The 18,899-nt window shown below is 56.4% G+C and overlaps 1 protein-coding gene across 8 annotated transcripts in view; it reads left to right on the forward strand.

The window, feature by feature from the left end:
* Nucleotides 1-18,899, forward strand: part of CAMTA1 (calmodulin binding transcription activator 1) — a 964,678-nt gene that overhangs the window by 838,521 nt on the left and 107,258 nt on the right. The window lies entirely within an intron of this gene.

Consider the following 18,899-nt stretch of genomic DNA (forward strand, 5'->3'; position numbering starts at 1 on the left):
CGTCCAGTGCTGGTCACGCAGCCCACGGGGTCCAGGAGCGTTGATGGCCAGGGCCCAGGGCAAGGACCTACCATCAGCGGGGCCTGAGGGGTGGGTCAGCGGCTCACTCAGAAGCGGTACCGCCCCTGGCGCTGCGCTGGAGGGAGGAAGCAGCTGTTGGTCACCATACACAGCAGGGGACTGAAAGGTCCTTCCCACGACTGGGAGGAAAGGTCAGGGTCCTGTGCCTGGGAGGGTGCAGGCTGAGGCCAGAGGCACCCGCAGTGATGCTGATCCTGAGAGCCCCCTGTGTGCTCAGATTGGGGACAAGGGTCAGGAGGGACAAGGGTCAGGAGGGACAAGGGTCAGGAGGGACAAAGGAGGTTGGGGACAAGGGTCAGGAGGGACAGAGGGGTCTTTGTGGCAAGGGAGGCCTCCCGGTGGGTGACAGGCCTGCCCACCAAGGGCTGGACCACCAGACTGAGCTTCTCATGTGTTGTCCTTCCAGCCAAGTACCCTGAGGGGAGGCTTGGACCAGGCTGGCCTCAGTGTTCCTGCCTGGAACCCCCAGCCAGGCAGCCCAGGGGCCTCCTCCTCAAATGCAGGCCTGGCCACATCCCTCCCTGCTTAAAACCACTCAACGCACACTCAGTGCACACTCAACACACACTCAATGCACAGGCTCCTGAGCACAGCCTGCAGCCCCCACCCTGAGCCCCTGGCCTCTGCAAGACTCTGCACCTTTTCGGCCTTTTGCGGTCCCTGCTCCCCAGAGCCTGCTGCCCCTCTGCCCTCTGCCTGCCCCCTCCCTGCCTCTGCCTGCTCACCCCACCCGTCCCTCAGCTCTCAGCCTCTCCACAGGCCCTCCCATCACCCTGCTGGGCCTTCACATCCCTGTGCCCTGGTGTCCTCAATCCCCCAAACCCCCACGGGAGATGTCAGCCTCCACCCCGAGCCCGCTTCACCAGGAGGGGCCTCGTGAGCCTCTGCGAAAGGCTGCGGCGGCACCGGGAAGCATGGGAGCGGCAGAGCTACCCCAGGAAGCACTCGGGGTCTCTGCACAGGGCTGGGCGCCCCCCAGGGCCCTGGAAAGATCCCCGGAATGGTGGAGGGGATGGGCGTTGCCAGGGGCCTGAGCAGCAACAAACGCAGCAGTGTCCTGGCACTGAGAGCCAAGACTGCTCAGTGGCACCTTCCCAAGGCCAGGCCAGACGCCAGGAGTCTGAGGCGACAGTGCTGGGACCCTGCTGTGAGACCTGCCTGCCTGCCCTTCCACTCAGTACCTAGGGAGCACCTCACTGTGCTGGGCTGGCACCTGCCTAGAGCCCGCCCCAGGGGCCAGCACTGTGACTCTGCTGACCAGGAGCGCTGGTGCCCCCGGTCAGGGCGGTAGAAAGAGTCAGGGCTGGCGAGTCCGGAGGCGCGTGCTCGTCCTGGCTCCGTGGCTGCCCTCTCCTCTCCACACTCCTATTCTCCTTCTGTAAAGTGGAAGCAAGAATCTAGCAGCCTCTGCATGAAGACCAAGCACTTTCAGCCAGCTCGGGGGCCCCAGTTCTGCTCCTCCACCTCTGCGCACCGTGTTCCAGGGCTGAGGCTGCACATCTGTCCCATCTCCTGGGAGGTGGAGTCACTCCAGGGGGCTCGGCTTCCTCCCACAGAAGCTACCCTTGGCTGAGTGCACTCCAGGGCTGAAGGAGGTGGCCTGAAACTTCCTTTCTGGGGCTTAGTCAATGCTTTCAAAATAAGGTCCTGGCCGATGCGGTGGCTCACAGCTGTAATCCTAGTACTTTGGGAGGCCGAGGCAGGTGGATCACCTGAGGTCAGGAGTTAGAGACCAGCCTGGCCAACATGGCGAAACCCTGTCTCTACTAAAAATACAAAAATGAGCTGGGTGTGGTGGCGGGCGCCTGTAATTCCAACTACTTGGGAGTCTGAGACAGGAGAATCGCTTGAACCCCAGGGATGGAGGTTGCAGTGAGCTGAGATTGCACCACTACACTCCAGGCTAGACTCTGTCTCAAAATAATAATAATAATAATAATAATAATAATAATAATAATAACAAAATAAGGGTCCTAAGGACTCTTGCCTTGAAAGGGTGACCAGGGTCCAGGTGGTTCTGGAGCCCTTCCCAGCCCTCTGTGTCCACAAGTAGCGGGGAGTTCCTGCTCAAAGCATGTCTGCATTCAGGAGGAGGCCTTCCTTCCTGGCCTTTCTGAGCCTTCTTAGGTCACTAGAAGGAGTTCCTCTTGTCAGATTCCACTGGAAAATGAGAGCCCTTTTGCTGGACGAAGGCCCCATCCACACGGCCAGGGAGCAGCCCGCCCGCACTGAGCCCCAGCAAAAGCTCCAAGAGATTGTGTGAGCCAGAGATTAGCCAAGGGGATACCCCCAAGGGAAAAGATGCCTTTCAAGGTTGCTGCTGCAGTCAGAGGCTGCTGGCCTGGGGCCCCCAAATTCTTCTCAACACACAAAGACGGCCCTTCTCCTTCAGCCATATGCTCCCCATTTTCCCGGGAGCTGCCCATCCATCAGACAGGAATGCCACCTCCAGGCTGGGCTGGGGGAATTAGGCTTTATGAACTCCAAGGGGTGGAAACCAGGTTGGAGCCGGCTTCCGACACTGAACTGGAGGAAACTGTGAACGCCTGCTCAAAAATCTGCAGTGCATCAGAAAATTATGTAAAACTACAACAAACTCCCCATAAATCTAATAACACGCGGCTCTCTGGTGTCTGGTGGGGCAGGAGGAGAAGCAGAGTGGCACACAATTACTCGGCACGCACATGCACGCGCGCGGCTCAGACGACAGAGACGCAGCCCTGGAAATGCGGCTGCAGGAGAAGGCTCAGGTGCCGATCAGGCTTGGAACACACACACGGCACCAGCTAAGTGTGTCTGGGGAAAGCAGAGGTGTGCTGAGAGCCAGGAAGACCTCAGATTTGGTTCCAGAAGTGGGCGGGCCACCCCACCCAACACTGGAGCCAAATACATTAGCTTCATCCCATTTGCACGTAAATCACGTGCCTTCAAAGACTTCACAGTTTGATTTCCTGATGTTTCCAAATTTCTCTGCCCGACAGCGGAGTTGTCAGCGGCTTAATCAAAATGTTGTGCTTCTCAGGGGTGAAGGGAGACTTGGTTCTGCAGCCTTTGCCTTGCCTGCTGCGAGGATGGGGGCTCCGTGGCCCTGTGCCCTGGGAATCTCACGAGCCAGGCTGATTCTGAGAATTCCATGCTGGTCCTTGCAACTGTGCCCTTTGGTCAGAAGGGGGCTTCCCTTCCACCGGCGATCTGAGGAATGCTTCCTCCAGATGAACACACACGCGCACACACACACACACACACAACCAGAGAGAAACACACACACACACACAGAGAAGTAGAGAGGCAGGGAGAGAGAAATAAATGAAGATGGTGATAGGAATTCCCAGGACATTCCCGGAGAGCATTTCTTTCTTTTGGAATCCCTTCTGTAATCACGAGAATATGGGCCCTGCCGCTATGAGGAAGAGCCAAGTAACAGTGGCTTCAGTGAAAGGGAAGCAAGCTCCTTTGGCTTTCACGTCGCAGTTCAGGGTTGGTGTGGCAGCCCCAGGGATCGGCCACCCAGCCTCCCTCCAGGTGGCTGCTCCTCATTCCGAGGGGCGTTGCCCTCTTTTACATGGTCCAAAATGGCTACTCCAGCTCCTGCCATTGCAACTGCATTCCAGCCAGTGGGAAGGGGAGAAAATAAGGTGGAGGGTGAGTTCCTTCCCTTTTATGGACAGGGCCTACAAGTTGCATACATACTCTTGTGTCCTTGGACAGAATTTTGTCGTGTGGTTACTCCTAGTTGCAAGAGAGTCTGGGAAGTGTAGTGTTTTGCTACGTAGTTCCATCCTAACATATTTTGGGGAAAGAGGTTCTGCATGTGAATCATTCAGGACTGAGTAGAGCTGTGCTCAGCCTGGGGTGCCCCGTGGGCTTCAGCTTTCTGGCTCAAAGTGCACAGGATTGCTCATCTCAGTCCAAGGCCTGGCGATGACTGTCTGGGGTGCCGTCTGAGGGCTGGAGTTTATAGTAAGCAAGTGATCTAAAGCTTGGTGTGTCTCATCCTGGAAATTCCGGGGTCTGTTCCAATGCAGCTGGTCTGAGAGCCCCAGCTTTGTACTCAGCAACCCCCCCATAGTGTGAGTGAGGGGCTGGGGTGGTCCTCTCCTCCCAGATCAGCTGCTGAGAGGCGACTTTGAGTGGAGTCGACTGCTGTGCCAGGCAGGGTTATGTGCTTCCGTCCTGCCAGGCTGGCAGGAAACTTGCTCAGTGATCTCGGGCTGCTCAGAGCCACAGGGTTCTAAACTGCTCTGAACCTTGCACCCTCGGCTCCACTGGAAGCTACGGAAAGCCAGATGGCACCATCTCCTCGGAGAAGATCCTCTCCCTCTGAGCGCCTAAGGCTTTCTGCCCTGAGCGCCCGTGGCTTTCTACCCTGCCCATTTCCTGGCAGCCCAGGAGGGGATGGCACTCCAGGCATTTCCCAGCAAGCTGTTGGTGAGGTCGTTCCGTCCCGAGTGAGTGACGAGGGCATGACTTTTAAGCTATGTTCACAGCCCTTCCTGTGTGGGGATCTTGCCCCAGCTGTCCTGCCTGGAGCCTCCTCTTGGAGTGCCCTGGCTGGCCAGATGGTCCTGCAGCCGTGAGCAAGGCTTGGGCCTTCCTGCAGGCCTCGAAGGACCAGAGATCAGCAGGCAGCTCCCCCAGCCGCCTCAGGGTTTAGCTCTGCCCTGCCTGCTCATCCCAGAGCTGCTGGCATCGGGCCAGAGTACTCAGTCCTCTGGGGTGGGGCAGCAGGAGGGCTGGTTGTGGAGTGAGCAGAGCCCCAGGGCCTGCACCCACCCTGCACCCACACCACACAGGTGCTTCATGCACCTCCATGCTTCCGCACGGGCACACGATGCATCCACGGGCACGAGTGGGTGGGGATTCAGCACCTCCACCACCGCACTTCCTCCAAAAGCAACCTCACCTCCACGTTGGTGAGGACGGTAGGTGGTGGAGGCCATGGTGAAAGTGGAGGTGGAGGCCATCAGTGTGGGGTGGAGGCCATAGGGAGTCTAGATGAAGGCCCCGGTCAGTTTGGTGGAGGCCCGGGTAAGTGTGAGTGGAGGCCATGGCGAGTTGGGTGGAGACCCTGGTGAGTGTGAGTGGAGGCCCTGTTGAGGTGCATGGAGGCCCTGGTGACTGAGAGTGGAGGCCACGGTGAGTTGGGTGGAGGCACAGTGAGTTGGTGGAGGCCCCGTTGAGCTGGGTGGAGGCCCCGTTGAGCTGGGTGGAGGCCCTGGCAAGTGTGGGCTTGCTCGTACTGTCATGGCCCCCACAGACCATCTCCCCTAACACCCAGGTCCTCGCCTGCAGCCTGTTGGTTTGTCAGGGGCCAGGGTGTCAGCACTGCCAGCCTCCAGCACCTGTCAGGCGGTGCCACCGAGATCCCACACCATTTCACCATTTCCAGTACCGGGCCTGGGCTGGGGTGGCTGCAGACAGGAGCCCCTCATTGCTGAGCAGTGGCTGCAGTGGAGGAGAAATCTGCTCAGAGCGGTTGCTTAGCGGCACCAGGGACCCAGCTCGCACTGGGCGAGGTCAGGTCACAGAGCCCCCGATCCCCAGACCCCCGCAGCCTCCCTCCCTCTGTCCTGGAGGCCATTGCCAGTACCCAAGCCTGGGGTTGTATGTTCAATGCGCCTTTTGTTTTCTCATAATTTTTCAGACAAAGACCAAAGATCCAGAAAGGAGGCGGGGGGGTGGCTGTGTTTATTTGTTTTGTTTTTTTGCTTAGATTGTAATCCTGGTGATTATAGAATATCAAGAAGGAAAATCAACAAAGGCTTCCTTCCCAGGGCTCTCGGAACCGTTCCTGGTCGACCAGCGCCACCTGGTGGCCAGTGGCAGGGGACCCGCTCGGCGATGGGAGGCCCGGGGAAGCCTGACTCCCCGGCCCAGGCCACCGGGAGCTTGCGGGAGGGGGCCTGTCCCACCCCTGCCTCTGGACCTGGTGTCTCAGATGAGCTGGGAGGCGGTTGGGGACCTGCTCTGTAATTCTGGAGTGGTGGGGCTTGGGGTCAGGCTTGGGGTGGGGCTGGAACTAGCAGCAGGGGCCGTAGACAGAGGTGCCTATGCCCATCTTTTCTCCTCTCCAGCTCAGTCGATCCTGATCCAGTATCAGGATCTGGCAGGTCGGGGATGATGGGCTGGGAGCTCTCAGCCTGACCAGCAGCAGGTATGGAGTCTGAGTAGCGCAGGTATCCCTAAGGTTCAGTCAGAGCCCATTGAGGAAGGATGGCAGCCAGCCTAAAAGTCGCAAAGATGGCCAGACATGGTGGCTCATGCCTGTAATCCCAGCACTCTGGGTGGCAGAGGTGGGAGGGTTACTTGAGCCCAGGAGTTCAAGATCAGCCTGGGCAACATGGTGAGACCTTGTATCTACAAAAAATAGAAAAATTAGCCAGATGTGGTGGTGCACACCAGTAGCCCCAGCTACTTGGGAGGCTGAGGTGAATCACTTGAGCCTGGGGAGTTCAGGGCTGCAGTGAGCAGAGACGGCACCACTACACTCCAGCCTGGGTGACAGAGCAAGACCCTATCTCAAGAAAAGAAAGGAGATGAAAGAAGAGGAGTGGAGAGGGCACGGTGACTCACGCCTGTAATCCCAGCACTTTGCGAGGCTGAGGAGGTGGATCACCTGAGGTCAGGAGTTCGAGACCAGCCTGGCCAACGTAGTGAAACCCCGTCTCTAAAAACATAAAAGTTAGCTGGGCATGGTGGTGGACGCCTGAAATCCCAGCTACTCGGGGGGCTGAGGCAAGAGAATCACTTGAACCTGGGAGGTGGAGGTTGCAGTGAGCCGAGATCGTGCCACTGCACTCTAGCCTGGGAGACAGAGCAAGACTCCATCTCAAAAAAAAAAAAAAAAAAAAAAAAAAAAAAGGGAAGAGAAGAGAGCTGCAAAGACTTTTCCCCCAGGGAGCTGCAGGTGTGGGCACAGTGAGGAGGCTGGGGCTCAGCCCAGCGGGGGAGGGAGGGCTGCTGCTGGAGGAGCTTTCTGGCCGGCAGTGTTCACTTAGAAGCATGTCCCAGTACCCAGTGTCCCTGCCTCTGAGCAGAGACTTCTGGGATAGGAGCGAAGGGCTGAATGTCAGGAGTGAGCTCGGACCCCCCCAGGCCACCCTGTTCCCGGGCTCAGAGGAAGCCGAGCCGGCTACAGTCACCCACAAATCCACCAAGGCCCCCAAAAGCCTGAGCAGAGACAGTGGCTCCCCTCTGAACCCTTGGAAGGGGCTGAAAGGCAGGCCCTTCCCCAGACATTCTGACTCCCCGGGTCTGGAGTGGGCTGCAAACAGAGTGTTTTAAGAAGCTAGGTTCTTGTGCTGGGGTCCCCGACACTTTTTAAGGAATCCCGGCCTATAGCAGTCTCTGGTGCAAGGCCAGGCAGGAGCAGGGCCAGCACCTCTTTGGGCCACAGGCCTCCTCAGGCGTCGGCTGGTTCTCACATCCGGGGAGGAGGGCAGGCGTTGGAGGCCACGTGGCGTTTAGTCTAGCCACGCTCCCAGAGAAAGCCACTCCCCACCGTGCACAGAGTACTGGGTATATCATTTCTGGATGTTTCAGAAGCGCGTGAGGACTTCCGTAGACTCTGGGTTAAGAAACACGACTCTAGAGCTTTCCTGGTTTTGCTGCTGAGGTGTTGGTGCCAGCACGGGGTGGGGCCTTGTCAGACACTTGTTGACTTGCCCTTGTGAGAAATGCTGGCGTTGTATAAGAGGAGGCACATCTGTGTCCCCGCGGCAGCCAGGCCCAGGGCCCGGGACACCAGCTCTGTCCCTTAGAGCAGAGGCCCAGCTTCCTGCCTGTGTCTGCAGGGCCTGGGAGTCATGGGGGAAAGTGCTGGGGGGTCCTGGAGAGGATTTCCTCTGCCTTTTACTCTTCCCTTTGGGAAGGTGCTGCTGTCATGAGGAGCAGGCACGGTGGGTTGCTGGAATCTCCAGGTGGGTCCCAGCCCTCCTGCTGGCTCCTGCCAGAATGCCTGCAGCCCCCTTCCCACCTGGCACGGAGGACGGCAGAGGGTGGCACGAAGCGGATGACTCGAGTGTGGGGCTTGCTTCCTCCCTGGCTCCCAGGACCCAGGTGTGTTTTGCAGTGTTGATTTCTCCCTCCAGATAGTTGTATGGAGCCGATCTGGCCCCCAAGCAGGACAGGGAGAGAAATCCCGCGTTGGCTTCCTTCTCTCCCAGCGCCGGGCTCTGCAGGGCTGCTTCAAGGCCGCACAGCCGCTTCCGTGACAGGGATCCCCCTTTTGTGGGGTGCGCCTCTGTGCCGGTGTTGGGGATAGGGGATCTCACTCATGTCCTGGGCCCTGACTGCCACCCAGAGCTGATGCTGAGCCCCGCTCGATGCCAGGGAGTGGTTCTATCAAAGTTAGAATCCGTTGCCAACATTCAGATCTCCAGACTTTCAGCCGCTCTTGGAAAATGGAAGGCTCTGGGCCATGTGGTTTGGAGCTGAGGCGGCTGCTCTGCGGACGGAGCCCGGCTCCCTGCGGTGCTACCTCCCGACGCACGAGGAGGCACCTGAGTCCAGGGCCCTAGAGCAATCTTACCAGAAGCAAGACGGAAGCATCCAGAATCCCGCTTGGTCCCCCGCCCTTTTTTGGGAATGGCCTGAAGGGGCAGGATAAAGCTGATCACTCCCAGGTTCCCTGCGTCTCTGCCCCAGCAGTGCCCGGGGGAAGGGGCTGCAGTTTGGACAGAATGGGGAGAAGGGGGTTCCGGAGGCCACATGGACCCGGATATGCAGATCACTGTGTGGCTCTGACACTGCCAGGCGGCCAGCGCTCCTAGCTCAGTCACTCCTCCCATGGTGAAAAGGATTCCCAGCCTGGTAGCAATGCCACTTAGCAGATCAGGAGATTCCGAGAGCCCCCGGACGGCTCCAGAATGCCACTCTGAATGTCACTGAGCACCTTGGAGATTTCCTGTGAGGCCAGGCGCAGAGGCAAAGGGCATGCCACAGGGTCTGCCTTTTCCGACGACGGAGTCACCGGCCTGGCTGGAATGGCGACTCTCCCTACCCCTCGCTGACTAGGCCTGTCCCACCTGCAAGAAGAAAGCATACGGCAAGGTCAAGCTCTCAACATGCTCGCCTTTTCCAGAGGGCATGTGATGCTGGGACGAAGCCAATGCCCCCTGGCAGAGGGGGGGACTGTGATGCCCCAAGAGCAGGCAGCAGACATGACAGGCTCACTGGGGACATGGCAGATAGGTCCCCGCACGTGCACAGGGCGGGCGCACGCTCCATCTCGGCACTCCTCAGCCTCTGCACTCCTCGAAATGAGATTTCTGAAAATTTTGTCCTCAGGACCAATGGGCGAATGAGAGTTGAGTGGTGAGATCAGGAAATTGAATAGTATGTGGGTGTCTGGATATGAGAAGTTAAATCTAATGAAAATTTCATCCAGTTGAACCAAGAAATCTGAAGCAGGGCCTTTATTCCTGTCAACAAGAATACAGTGAAAATTAAACCAACCCGGCTGCCATTTCCCAGTGACCTTGTCGCCATGGAGACAGCCTTCTAGTGTCAACAACACGGGGACTCTGAACGGGCCCGTTCACTCCGGGAGAGGCACGTGGCCGCTCCCTGTCCCACCCACCTCGAGCACGTGGTTCATAAGGAGAGCGGCCACACGTCCAGTGTTGCCAGAGAGCATCCCAGGTCACACCAGCACCTGGACAAATGGCCACAGCACCCTTTCTCGGCTCCCAAGGTGACCTGGCTTGACTAAACGGCCACCCTCTTTCTGGGCCTTTTTTGGGTGGTGGGGTACCTGAGTGGGGGGACTGGACAAGCCCAGATGGAGGAGGAGGACCAGGCCCCCCAAAGCCCTCTGGAAAAGGACACTGCCCCTTGTCCTTGCCACCCGCTCATCACGGCACCCAGAAATCTTCCCCTGCAAAGGAAGGCCAAGCGTGGATTCCAGCAGGTGCCACCTGTGTGGTTACCATGGTGACCAAAGCTCCAGGTGGCCTTGCCCTGTCATTTTTCCAGGAGTTACTGCCCCACAGAGCAATGGAGGCAGGTGGCTGGCTCTCACTCATTCCGAGGCCACCAGGGGCCGAGGCGGATTTCCAGAGTTCTCCTCTCTGTCTCCTCATCCAGTTCCTTTCCAGAGTCTTCCAGGCATGACTTCAGAGCAGAGAGCTTCCCCTCGCTTGAGGTTTTCCACCCTGGCCTGGGCAGATCTCCCGTGGATGCCACCAAATCAGGATCCAGGGGTGGGGCCACTTACCTGGATGGGGCCCAGTGGCATACAGTCAGGTGAACCGACAAGAGGCACCCACTTTCCAGATGAAGAAACTAAGATCCAGAGGAACCTAAGATCTGTTTCCCAGATCACGCAGTGCATGAGGGAGGGAACTGCGGTCACACGGGGGCTCCCACCCCAGGCCAGCATGGTCCTGCCACCCATCTCCCACGGCTCTCACCGTTTCCAGACACTGCCTCCTTCTTCCCATATAGCCAGCACATGGCATGGAGCTTGGAGGTTCTCTCTGCCCTTTGGGAAGGCCCCACCAACACAGGGGGCAGCCACATCGGGAATGAAAGCCAAGAGGAAGCTGCCCCTCGGCCCCCACCGTCCCTCAGTGGGACCCTCCCCACCTCCACCGCACCCCAAATGAGGAGGCCCTGTCGTGGAGCCAAGCATTGCCCCACACATCCTGTATGGTCTGGAATGAACCCTTCTTAGGTTCTTTTGTGTTTTACAGAAATTCCCCCAAATGCACCCCTAACCAGGCATGAAGCCTGCTGCAGTACGAGGCCAGGGAAGCCCCAGCGCCCAGGCTTGGATGCCACGTTGCTGAGATGTCCTCCTGGCAGCCTCCTCCCAGGTTTCCTTCCCCATCCTCTCCTGCCTGCTCTGATTTCCCAAGAGCAGGTCCCCATCAGGCCCTGCCTCCCGGGGAGGCTCAAGGAAGTTCCTCCCGGGGAGGCTCAAGGAAGAGTGGAAGAGTTTCTTTTTTTTTTTGAGACAGAGTCTCACTCTGTCACCCAGGCTGGCAGGCTGGAGTACAGTGGCACGATCTCAGCTCACTGCAACCTCTGCCTCCCAGGTTCAAGCAATTATCCTGCCTCAGCCTCCTGAGTAGCTGGGATTACAGGCACGTGCCACCACACCTGGCTAATTTTTGTATTTTTAGTAGAGGTGGGGTTTCATCATGTTGGCCAGGCTGGTCTCAAACTCCTGACCTCAGATGATCTGCCCGCCTCGGCCTCCCAAAGTGCTAGGATTACAGGCGTGAGCCACTCCACCTGGCCAGGGAAGAGTTTCATCTGCCCTGGTCTGGGTGGCTTGGCCAGATGAGTGACAACTGACCTGACCCCGAAGTGAGAAAATCACAAGCAGGGAGGCAGGGACTTGGTTGCCTCTGCCCACTAAGGCCCCAGCCTGCAAGGTCTGGCCCCTCTGAGACAGCCCAGCACCTGCGAAGTCAGGAGGCGTCCAGCCTGGGATGACGGCATGTGGTCCAGCCCTGGGACCCTGAGTTTCCTGCACAGTTACCAGCCCCTGGTGATAGGACAGCCAAGGGAAACCAGACTCCCCTCCAGGAAGTGAAGTGAGACTTGCTGCTCATGGCCGGGACCCTCTACCTCCCAACGGGGTCACTTTTCTCCTCTGCCCACCACCGAGCGGTCGTCCAGCCCTCCTCGACCCCTGCTAGGAGCTGGTCCTGGCAGAGCTGAAAGCCGGGCAGGTCGCCCAGTGGAAAGAGCTTGAATCGGCAGCCCCGACTCACCCCCGACTCACCTGCTGCGTGACCTTGGGCAAGTTATATAACTTCTCTAAGTCTCAGTTTGGCATTAATGGGATAATATATTCTGCCTCAAGGGATCATTGGGAGGTTAAAGATGTCATCTCTAGACCCGCGCTTCTCAAACTTCAGTGTGCATCCGAAGGCCTATTAGGACACGGATGCTGGGCCTCAAACCTCAGAGTTTCTGACTCCGAGTTCTGGGCATGGCCTGAGAATGTGCATTTCTAACAGGTGTCAGGTGATTCTGCTGCTGCGGGGACCACACGTTGAGAACCATCGCCCCACAGGAGAATGCCTGACCCCGTGCCCTGCCCACAGCGGAGGCTCAGTGGGGTACATAGCATTTTTTTTTCCTTTTTTTTTTGAGATAGAGTCTCATTCTGTCACCCAGGCTGGAGTGCAGTGGTCCAATCACAACTCACTCACTGTAGCCTCGACCTCCCCAGGCTCAGATGATCCTCCTGCCTCAGCCTCCCATGTAGCTGGGACTACAGGTGCCCACCACCATACCAGGCTCATTTTTTAATTTTTTATAGAGACTGGGTCTCGCCATGCTGCCCAGGCTGGGCTCAAACTCCTGAGCTCAAGTGAGCCACCCGCCCTGGCTTCCCAAAGTGTTGGGATTACCGGCGTGAGCCACCGCGCCTGGCTTTGTTCTTTATTTCTTTTTGGCGTCAACATAGAAAGATGCTCACACACTGCCTGGCATGGAGGATATGTCCAATAACTATTATTTTTGTTGTTATTATTAAGACATGAGCTCTGCTTACAGCTCACTGAGGGAAACAATGAACCTATTAAAAAAAAAAAACAAAAAACAGTGCTAGGGAGCGCATGATTCAATGAGAAATTGACCATTCAGTCATTCACTCAACCAACCTTTATTAAGCACCTACTATGTGCCAGGCATTGTTCTGAGCATGGGAGATGAGTGGTGAACAACTCGGCAAGGCTTGCCTTCAGGATCCAAACTCCAGCTCCTGGGGACAGGCGTGAGCAGCCAGGAAGCCTACTGTGATTTCTACACCGTGGTTCTCAAACTGGAGCATGCATTTGAATTCCCACGAGGGCCCCTTAGGACATGGGTGCTGGGCCCCATCCTGAGTCTGTGATTTGGTGGGTTTGGGGAGGGCCTGAGAATGAGCCTGAGGTGAGGGCTTGAGCTGAGCTGTGCTGGAAAGAAGGGTGGCATTTAAAGTGGTAGAAGGGCCGGGCACGGTGGCTCATGCCTGTAATCCCTGCACTTCGGGAGGCCAAGGTAGGTGGATCTCTTGAGGTCAGGAGTTCAAGACCAGCTTGACCAACATGGTGAAACCCTGTCTCTACTAAGAATACAAAAATTAGCTGGGCGTGGTGGTGCGCTCCTGTAGTCCCAGCTTCTCAGGAGGCTGAGGCAGGAGAATTGTTTGAACCCAGGAGCTGAAGGTTGCAGTGAGCCGAGATTGCACTACTGTACTCCAGCCTGGGCGACAGAGCGAGATCTTGTCTCAAAAAATAATAAATATATTAAAAATAAAGTAGTAGAGAAGAGAGGCATTCTGGAAAGCCCCTAATTGCAGAACCCCTTGAACTATACACACACACACCTATACACACCTACACGCATGCCTATACACACACCTATACACACCTACACACACCTATACACACCTACACACACCTATACACACCTACATGCACGCCTATACACACACCTATACACACCTACACACACGCCTGTACACACACACCTATACACACCTACACACATGCCTATACACAGACACCTATACCCACCTACACACACACCTGTAGACACACCTATACACACACAACTATATACACCTATACACACACAAACACACACCTGTACACACACGTGTAGCAGTGCATGGAGCAGGGTGGGTGTGGAGCTCTAGCCAGAGACCCTGGGGTTGGGGGAGGCCTGAGCCCCCACGTGGAGTGTATTATCTGCCTGCTGTGGTTTGAATGTTTTCCTCCAAAACTCATGTTGAAATCGAATTCCCAATGCAACTGTGTCTGGAGGTGGGTCCCATGGGGGTGTTTAACTGCTATCCGTAGGGTTCCTGGGAGTGGATTCTTTTTCCTTGCCCTTCCACCGTGCTGTGACATAGCAAGAAGACCCTCACCAGGCACTGGCTCCTTGATGCTGGACTCCCAGCCTCCAAAACCGTAAGCCAATGCATTTCTGTTCCTTGTGCTTATCAACTTCCCAGTCTGTGGAATTCTGTTGCAGCACCACAAAACCGACTGAGACACCTCCACCAGAGTGCCACAGACTGCGGGCTTAAACCACAGAAACTGATCGTCTCACACCTGGAGGCTGGACGTCCAAGATCAAGGGGACACTGGGGTTGGTTTCTGGCGGGGCCTCTCTTCCTGGGTTGCAGACAGCCACCTTCTCACTGCGTCCTCCTGTGACCATTTCTCTGTGCGTGGGCACTCCTGGTGTCTCTTTCTCTGCTTATAAGTGTCTCTTTCTCTTGCTGGGATAAGGTCCCAACCATGTGACCTCACATAACTGTAATTTCCACCTTAAAGGTCTGTTTCCAAATAAAGTCATAGGGTTTCGACCTATGAATTTGCTGGGAGGGACAATTCAGCTCTCCCAAGAGGAAAATAGGAGGTCCTAACGTGACTCAGGCTTGGCCTGTGTCGCTGAAGCTCTCCACCTCTTCCCAAGGGCCTGGGATGGAGCAGCTGCAACCCAAGAGGTCCCCGCCAGCAGCCTGCCCCGTGTGGGGTGAAGCCCCCACGCCTTCCACCAGCCGTCTCTTCTAGATCTCAATTACTCTCTTCCCAGCGGTTGGCCGCCTCTTGGGTAAACTGTTCATCAGAAGATGCTCTCCACAGCATGGGCCACATGCTGTTGTCATTGATTTCATTTTGATTATTCATATTAGTGGAAGCGCTGCTGCCTTGCCACGGGTCATAATTAGGGTAAACATCTTGTACGAGGACTCGGTCAGCATTAGAGTGGGCCCTGGGTTCCTGCGACGGCCACCTCCAGCCTCGGCTCTGCAGGCAGCCCTGTCTGAGACAATGCAGCCCCCAGGCCTGTGTTTCACGGGGCAGCGCAGGACTTCTGGGGTAGCTATAGGAAGACACCTTTTCAGGGGCCAGCATCCTGCTTCCCAGGGGCCAGTGTGGCCGTCCTGTCTGCCCCTGTCCTGTGGAGCCCAATGCTGGGGTCTGGCTTATCCTATCCCCTGCCACTCATCTCTGGTACTTCCCCGACCCAGCCTTCCTGGGGATACAGGTCTCTCTCCGCCGCCTGAGCTGACCAGGGACCACCACCCAGCCCCCATGTATGGGGCTGCAGAGAGGGTCCCTCTGTCTGGGACTCAGCTCAGACCATTCAGCCTGAGAACGGGGAGTCAGGTACTGCCCAGCGAGGTACAGTGAGCAGGAGGGGACACATGTGACCCAGAGCCACCAGGACACGACCTTCCTGGGAATTCCCCTTCCTCTTTCTGTGCCTCTTCCCTCACATGACGTGTCAGGACCTTACATATGGGAGGTCACATGATCAAGTGTACTTTCAACTCGGTTTCCCTTTTGCTGCTTTACAAAGGGGAAGGGGCCGAGGGGGAGGCCAGCATGCGTGGCTATTAACCTTCCTTTCATAGAGCGCTTTTTCCCTATAGAAACCTCCCTTCCCGCTGATTCGTTCCGTGTCAGGAAGCAGAGCATGACATGTTAAAAGCCGTCTTGATAGTATTTGATATTCAGCGCTAACAACTCACCACCTCAGAGGAGGGGGCTTTTCTCCACCTGCCCCCTCCAACACCAGAGCAGGGAGGGAGGGAATCTGCATGTTAGATGTGCCAAGACAGTAGGTAATCTGCATTAAGCATCCAGAAACTCTCTGTTTGCAATCTGTCACCCTTCACTGGGTCTTCATTCTATAACCTTCACAACATAAGGAGGAGAGCAAGTGGCAGAGAGAATGCGGCTGCCGCACCCCGTCGGGACTGGAGGAGAAACCTGGCCTGAGCGGCGGCGGTTGTCAGACCAGAGGGGACCCTGATCTGAAATGCTGGGAGACTCTGCCAGCCAGGGGATTCTAAAGCCGCCCTACGCGGAAACCCAAGACCCTGGAGTGGGGAGTGGCCTGAAGGCCAGAAGCCAGAGGTGGGGCTGCACTAGAAACAGCTCATCTCCCCAGAGAGCCGAGTTCAAACTCAGCGGGGATCTTTCCAGAGAACATGTGACCTGGCTTGATGAGGGGCACCTGCTCGGAGTTCCCACAGGGAGGCACTCCCGTGCTGGGCTCTGCAGGGGTTTCTTCTGCTCCTGGACTTGCAGTTGCCTGCTGAGTTTACACTTAGGACACAGCTGCCTGTTCTCCCATCCTAACGGTGTGTGAGGAGCCTCTGCAGAGCTTTAAAAAAATACCTGGCACCACCCCAGACCAATGACAGCAGAATCTCCTATTTGGGGCCTGGGTACAGCCAGAGTAGGAGGACCCACAGCTGGAACAGACCACTGCCTGTGCAGCGGTCCAGAGGGGAGTCTCAAATCCTGCCCTGTGCTCTCTGGAATATGATTTGGGCTGTCACCTCCCCTCCTGAGCATCCGTTTTCTCATCTGTAAAATGAATCTGGAAATCTTTAGCCAAGGAGTGCCCTCAGCATGGAAAAGGCCAGAGAGCCTGTGACCCCTCATCCTGCCTCCGTCAGCTCCTTTCTGCTGTAATCTGTCTTCTGTACTGGATTTCTAAGTAGAGGTTTATTTAAGAAAAGAGTCCTATAAGGCCAGGTGCAGTGGCTCATGCCTGTAATGCCAGCACTTTGGGAGGCCTAGGCTGGCAGATCACCTGAGGTCGGGAGTTTGAGACCAGCCTGAGCAACTTGGTTAAACCCTATCTCTATTAAAAATACAAAATTATCGAGACCATCCTGGTCAACATGGTGAAACCCCGTCTCTACTAAAAATACAAAAAATTAGCTGGGCACGGTGGTGCGTGCCTGTAATCCCAGCTACTCAGGAGGCTGAGGCAGGAGAATTGCCTGAACCCAGGAGGCGGAGGTTGCGGTGAGCCGAGATTGCACCATTGCACTCCAGCCTGGGTAGCAAGAGCGAAACTCCATCTCAAAAAAAAAAAAATTACAAAATTAGCTGGGTATGGTGGCACGTGCCTGTAATTCCAGCTACTCAGGAGGCTGAAGCAGGAGAATTGCTTGAATCTGGGAGGCAGAGTCTGCGGTGAGCCGAGATCGCACCATTTCACTCCACACTGCAGCCTGGGTAACAATAGCGAAACTCGGTCTCAAAAAAGAAAAGAGTCCTATAGCGATGATGATGTTTAAAAGCCCCTGGCCTGGGCCTTCCCTCCAGCTCTCAGGGCAAGGTGCTTCGGGGGCTGCTGAAGAATTCCTCCAGGGAGCCCAAGATGAAAGCATTGTCCGCCTGAAGGAAGGTGGGCTGTCAGTGCTGCCACCCGCCTGCCTGCGCCTGTCACATAAGGTTCTGAGCATGGCAGCTTGACAAGCTCAGGGCAAGTGCCACTCAGCCCCACCCATCCCCTCTCAGTGACCCACCAGAATCCCAAACCCCCTGGGAATGAGTGAAGGTGCACGAGGGAGGGCGCTGCAGACCTCAGAGGAGCCTCTTCAGAGTGGAGTGGAAGGCAAGGAAGGGGAGCCAGCACCTGGGCCAGGTGGCAGCACACACAGGGAAGGAAAGCAGCACCCTGAAGGCATCCCTCCAGATCCCAGGCCTCGCACGTGCGTTCTTCCCTTTGAAAACCATCAGAGTTATAATAAAGCGTGCTCTGCTCCCAGGAACAGAGGCAGGGATGAATGGCCAGCACGGAGGTCTTCCCTCAGCGTTCCAGGACTGAGCCGTCTGTGGATTCCACAGCAAAAAGCGTCCTGCCCCAAGCCCAATCCCCATAGCATCAGCCAGGCCCCAGGGCAGGGCCAGCACTGCCTGCTTACTGTCACAGACACCACCGTCATCACCATCATCACTAGTGACATTATGACAACAGCTACCCTTTTTTGGGTACGCACAAAGTAGACCATGATTTCTCCTACCCAGTTCTCCGGACAGGAACTACTATATGCCCACTTGACAAGGGAGAAAACTGCTCAGAAAGGCTAAGTGACTTGCCCAAATCCACACAGCAAGATCAAAACCTAGACTCAGAGCAGGCACAATGGTTCACACCTGTAATCTCAGCACTTTGGGAGACCAGGAGTTCCAGACCAGCCTGGGTAACATAGTGAGACCCTCGTCTCTACAAATAATGTTTTGTGGGGGTTTTTTGAGAAGGAATTTCGCTTTTGTTACCCAGACTGGAGTGCAATGGAGCGATCTCGGCTCACTGCAACCTCCGCCTCCCACGTGATTCTTTTGCCTCAGCCCCCCAAGCAGCTGGGATTACAGGCATGTGCCACCACACCCAGCTAATTTTGTATTTTTAGTAGAGACAGGGTTTCACCATGTTGATCAGGCTAGTCTCGAACTCCTGACCTCAAGTGATCCGCCCGCTTTGGCCTCCCAAAGTGCTAGGATTACAGGCATGAGCCACGCACCAGGCTTCTACAAATAATTTATTTTTTTAATATCCAAGTTTAGTGACACATGCCTATAGTCCCAGCTACTCAGGAGGCTGAGGCGGGAGGATCACTTGAGCCCAGGAGGTCAAGGCTACAGTGAGTCATGTTTATGCCACAGCACTCCAGCCTGAGCAACATAGTGACACCCTGTTTCAAAAAAATAAATAAGTAAAACCTGGACTCAAATCCAATTCAGTTGACTCTGAATGGAGCCAACTCCTACCTGCCGTGTCGACGCTCCCCTTGTCCCCTGCGTGCTAGAGCCCTTCGCAGAACTGGGGCCGGTGCTGCGAGGCTTAGCCGCTGTCCCCCTGGAGCCGTGGGAGAGGAGCTTCAGCCAAAGGAGGAAGGAAGTTGCTCTCATATCCATAAAGCCACTGGCCTCTCCCCACCTCAACCCCGTGCCCTGCTCCTCTGCGCCTGGAGCCCCAGCACCAGCACCAGCCCCAAAGCTTCAAATCCACTGCCTCTGAGCCCAGCGCTGGACTCAGGACTTAGCCACCCCTTGGCC

Source organism: Aotus nancymaae, unplaced genomic scaffold, assembly GCF_030222135.1.
Source record: "Aotus nancymaae isolate 86718 unplaced genomic scaffold, 86718_ANA_hifiasm-v0.15.2.pri h1tg000053l, whole genome shotgun sequence".
NCBI classification, from domain to species: domain Eukaryota; kingdom Metazoa; phylum Chordata; class Mammalia; order Primates; family Aotidae; genus Aotus; species Aotus nancymaae.